The following is a 5,777-nucleotide window of genomic DNA, read 5'->3' on the forward strand; positions in this document are numbered from 1 at the left end:
CTTTGACTATGAGTAGTTCTGAGTTAACTAGTTCATGTAGTCTGTGCTTAGTTTTACTAATCCCAGCCTTTATCTGATCAAGTACTTACGTATCTGGCTCCTTTGTAGCTGATATCTTTATACTCACATAGTTCCTACTTTTCCTTCAGTGGTCTCAGCACACATTTCTGCACCATGGTCTTGTACTACCATAATTTTTTTCACCCCCGGGCTCAACACATCCTTTTCCTGGGGGTGATTAACAATAACTTTTGTGGTCCATCTCAAGTCGTAGTAACTCTAGGAGACTGCCATTTAAAGGTGACCTGGGAGGAGGTCTAGGCTCTTACTGAGGTAGCTACTGAGTCAGGGGACCAGATGGGCCCTGAACATCTCCAGGGCCTGGTACTACCATGACCAAGGAGACTTGTAGGGATATGGCTTAAAATGGCTGGGGATATGGTGGGCTGGCAGGTGCCAGAATGGTTTCCAAAATGCAATTCTAAGGGATAATCATTTTCAATATTAATTATAGTGAACCAGGTTGTGAGAAATGTGATCCATATTCTCAGAAACAATGAAACTTCTCTATAGTTATTATTATTATTATTACTCTTTAGGGTCCTGCCACACAGCTCCCAAATAAATACACAGACATATTCTTACTTATGAATGCCCAGTCTTAGCTTAGCTTGCATCAAGCCAGCTTTTCTACCTTAAATTATCCCGTTTCTCTTTAACTATGTTTGCCTCTGGGCTTTTTACCCTTTTTTCTTCTGTATATCTTTCTTTCATCCTTATTCCGTGGCTGGCTGTGTGGCTGGCTGTCAGGCCCCTGGTGTCCTTCTCTCCTTCTCCTTTTCTTACTCCTTCCTCCTTGTTTTTCTTTTTTAACCTAGATTTCTCCAATTTATTCTCTTTCCTGCTAGCCCCGCCTATTTCTCTCTCCTGCCTAGCTATTGGCTAATCAGCTCTTTATTACACCAATCAAGTGTTTTACACAGGCAAAGTAACACAGCTTTACAGAGCTAAACAAACACAACATAAAAGAATGCAACGTATCCTTGCATCATTAAACGACTATTCCACAGCACAAACGCAGGTAACACATCTTTAGCTAATATTCCACAACACTTCTCCCTTCTTGTCTGATCTCGAAGCTCAGGCCCATGCAGCCACCTTTTGACTGTTCCCCTTACCCTCATAGTAAGCCAGAGTTTCCTGTGGATTAGAAGTGTCTTTGCTAGGAGCAGCTGCAGGGCTGTTTTTAGTCAACTCTACCCATTACCATCTAGTCTGGTGCAGTCTGGTGCAATTGGCCTCTAGCTCTGCCTTGTCTTTTTCTCATTCTGTGCCTACACTTCAGAGGGGAAAATGCTAGTTTGAGGCAATGAGTTGGCTTCATGAAGGGAACCTTTGGTTGACATGGACACTGAAGATTGCTGGGATACAGTTTATCTTAGTTAGGGTTTCTATTGCTATGACAAAAAAACCATGACCAAAGAACAAGTTGGGGAGGAAAGAGTTTATTTGGTTCACATTTCCATATCACTGTTCATTACTGATAAGAGTCAGGGCAGGAACTCTAACAGGGCAGGAACATGAAGGCAGGAGCTGATGCAGAAGCCATAAAGGAATGCTTTTTCCTGGCTTGTTCCCCATGACTTGCTCAGCCTGATTTCTTACAGAATTAGAACCACCAGACCAAGGATAGCACCACATACAATGAGCTGGGCCTTCCCCTATCAATCACTAATTAAGAAAGTGCTCTACCGGCTTACCTACTGCCCTGATCTTATGGAGACATTTTCTTAGTTGAGGCTCCCTCCTCTTGGATGACTTTAGCATGTGTCAAGTTGCCACGAAACTGCTTAGCACATGGTTGTCATGTGTTCCTTCATTCCTGTCTTTGCCTGGCTTGGGTCAGACCACCAGGGATCATGATGATTGGTGCTACGGTCAGAACATCAAGCCCACAATACCAACCCATGGGGCTTATCAGGGCAAAGGCAATAGCTTTGTCTCGCATATATGAAGCCCAGAGTCCAATCCATCTCCAGTATTGCATAGCAACAGAAACAACCCATAGTTTAAAGAGAGGAACATGAGACAGTTTCTCCAGGATTTCTCATTTTGGTCTTGTAGAATCCTAAGGCCCCAGGCCTGAGTAGGTGCACAAAATGGCAGCATCCCAGCTAGGCCATGTGAGGTTCACAGGGGAGAGCAATGGGCATAGACCACCTGCTGCTTGGCTTAGGCTGAGGCCTCACCAAGCACTATCTTGTCCTCATTTTTGTCTCTCCGCAGTTTCCTGTGTGGGTACAGAGATGCCAGCTTGACGTTTGCCTGGCCTCTTGTTCTCCATTTTCCCCCAGAAAAGTAGGGGTTAGGGAAGTCTTGGCCACGGAGAGCAATTCATTTCCAACGCTCTTGCCAGCCTGTGTTTGTCTTCCCGACCTCTAGACTATTTTAATCTTGTAAGCAGTAATGATGTGTGCGGGGAACAATTTTGTTGTTTACCGAAGCAGTTGAATGATAATTGCAGAGACAGCGGAAGGCATTTCCCACAGACCCTAGTTCTTGCTGTCGGTCTCTATGCTAATACAGGCTCCCATCTTCTGTCCTGTGAGTCATGATGATGGAGCCCAGAAAGGAGCCCAGCAGGAGGTGAGGGACTGCAGAGGCCTCTCCTGCAGTGCTAGCTTCCCTGCAGGGCCAGAGTGCTGAGGGGCACAGAGCAGCTAATCCCTCTGCCCACAAGGTGGGGTGTCCGTGCAGATCACCTTCAGAGATACAGCTGTAGGCGGTGAAAGGAGAGCTTCCTTCCAGATTTCCACATGGATATGCACTCTGTGGCAACATGCTAAGGGCAGGCAGAACAGAATCTACGCAAAATGATTTCTTCTTAGGTTAATGTGCTTAGCCATTTTTGTCTGACAGTAGCTCATTAAATATTTTCTCGGCTTGAAGACTCAACACATATTTCTCCTTAATAATGTTTCTCTTGAGTGAGTTTCCAGTCCTTGCCACATATGCGATTTATTTAGTTTTTAATGAAATTCTTTTTGTATATATGTAAAGTGTGCAACATAATGTTTTGCTATCTCTACATGCTGTTTCTGCGTGCCCAGTATCTGAAAGGTTGTTTCTAGGATTTGCACAGGTGATACTCAAGACCTTTACACGATTTAGCATAGTACAGGCAGATAATCTAAGCCTATCCCCTTATATATTAAATAATCCCCGGATTGCTTGTAATACCTAAACATTGTGTTGCTATGTAGAGACTGCAATGTTTCGGGGAAGCAATTTCTGAGTAAACAAATTTGGGAGAAGATTGCCCATGGGGAGAAGAAGTACACCATCGTGGTCTTGATCATACAGTATGTGAACCAGAAATGTTTGGGCAAGCAAGCCCCAACAGAGACAGGCACAGAGGCCAAGGAACCATGAGACTCCGGAGGCTGCAGCAGCGTTCACGTGTCCGTCACACACTTTGGTGTAGCAGTGCAGCGTTTGGAGTGGGAATTTCAAGTTTTGCTTTTGGAACTTCCTAGGCTTTCTCCCCAGTCTCGGCTGTTGGCTGACTCTGTGGGTACAGCAACATGACCAGTGACTCTGTACACAGTGAAATGATGCCTGCAGTCAAATAGCTTCACGGATCTGTCGCCTTGCCTCGTTTTCTTTTTGTGTGTGCCTGGTGAGGTCACCAGCATTCATCCTTCAGTTAGCTTTGAGAATACAGCGTGGTATTTTTTTTTTTTTATCTTGTTCGCTGTAGTAAACACCCGATAGGAGACCTTCCTCGGGCTCATCTTCTACTTTAGATTTCTGGATGTAAACTGCACTCTCTGTTCCCCTTCTTCCCATTTCCTCCCATCCCTCTTGCTGGTAACCACTGTTCTAGCTTCTGCTTCAGTTTATTCAACTTAAAAAGGTTCTGCATATAAACGAGGGTATTTATCTCCCCGTGTCTGGCTTATTTAGCTTACTTATAATAGTGTCCTCTGGCGCATCCCTCCCTGTCCCTGTCGTAGCAAATGACAGACCCTCCCTGTCTTAAGTTTGAACAATACTCCATCAGCTACGTAGTTAATTAACTTCTTGGTGTGTGTCAGAGTCTACACAGAAGTTAGAATCTGGAGTCAGGGTGCCATTTAGAGTTTTGTGAGAGAGCCCGTGTTCTGAGAATAAAGAATATTTGAAAAGCAATATAAAGGATTACAAAAGGCTGTGGGCCATGTTGCTGGTGGGTGGGCAAGACTGGGAAGCTGGCAAGGAGCACAGGGAAGCACTCGAAGACGTACAAGGTTGGCCTGGAGCTTCTGCTCACTCGGGCAGAGTTATATAAGGTGAGTTCTCAGATTTCTCTCATTTGAACCACTCAGGATTGGGGTGAGTAAATGGGACAGGCTCGTGAATCAGAAATCTGCAGGCAAAGAAGACTTCTCATTGACATTGACCATACTGACTTCAAGGACCTCTGGGTTTTAGTATATTCGGGGGCAGCCCTACAGTCGAGGCAGGGGCTGCATGGATATAGTTTTGGGATCTAGATGATGTGTTTTATGAAGAAGGGAGCTCCCAGCCTTAACTGGGGACCCAGTCAGCCGCTTGCCCATAAAAGGGGCATCATGGGAAACTTGGCTGTGGGTTGACTCAAGGTTATGAGTGGTTGGGCTTGGGGACACTGGCAGGAAAGAAGCTAGGCACTGGCAGGAAAGACTCAGGGTTCTGGGAAGGGAATCCAAAGGTCAACAGGACAAAGGTGACCTTGGGATTGCAGCCAGTAGGAACTTCACAGAATAGTTTTCTATGACCCCCTTTCAATCTTTTCTAAGAGTCCACATGCAGAACACGAATCCTGTCAGTTATGGTTACAGAAATATGGGAACAGACCATCCTGTTCTTCCTTGGGCTTGTTCCACATCCAAACAGTCCAGAAGCTTTAATTTTCTGAGCAGACCCGACCATGCTCAGGAAAACCATGACTTACCAGCATGGGTCATGCCAGACAGTGAAGAGCCCATGAACTTCTTTTGAAGGAAGCTAAATCTCTCAAAGTTCTACTCTTAGTCTGAAACCAGAGCTGCCTTTAAGAAAGCATGGAGACACAGCTCAGCAGTTAAGAGAGCTTTCTGTGCTCCCAGAGGACCAGAGTTCAGTACCCAGCACCAACACTGGGAGGCTCAGAATTGCCTGTAACTCCAGCTCCAGGAGACCAATGCCCTCTTCTGGTCCTCAAGGGTATCTGCATTCATGTGTGTATTCTCCCCACCCCCCCCCCCCCTAATTTTAAGCTGGTTTTACTTTTTCCAAACATTTTAATATTTTTATACATTTAAATGACATCACTTTTCTCCCTTCAGCCTCTTCCAAGTCCCCCCAGTCCAACTCCTTACATGTCCTCCTCCCAAACTAATAGCCTCCCTCATCTCCCCAATTATTATTGTAATATACACATATATATGAACAATACATAAATACAACCTGTTGAATTCATTTTTCTTGTATATATATACATACATATATATATATACATACATACATACATACATACATACATACATATGGGTGTGTGTGTGTGTGTGTGTGTGTGGTTTGGGGGTTGACCCCTTTGCATTGAACAACCTTAGGGAGCCCCATCCTTGGGAAATGCTAACTCTTTCTCTCATCAGTCATTTGTTGCCTGTAGTTTCTTGTACAGGGCTGTGACCCATTCTGTGAGATTTCCTCCTTCTGCTCTGGCATGTCTGTTGGTGCTGTTGTTGTTGAGACCATGTTTATGCAGCCACTTC

This window comes from Microtus oregoni, unplaced genomic scaffold, assembly GCF_018167655.1.
Source record: "Microtus oregoni isolate MIOR12 unplaced genomic scaffold, Mior012 000026F_ref0000081, whole genome shotgun sequence".
In the NCBI taxonomy this organism is placed as follows: Eukaryota; Metazoa; Chordata; class Mammalia; order Rodentia; family Cricetidae; genus Microtus; species Microtus oregoni.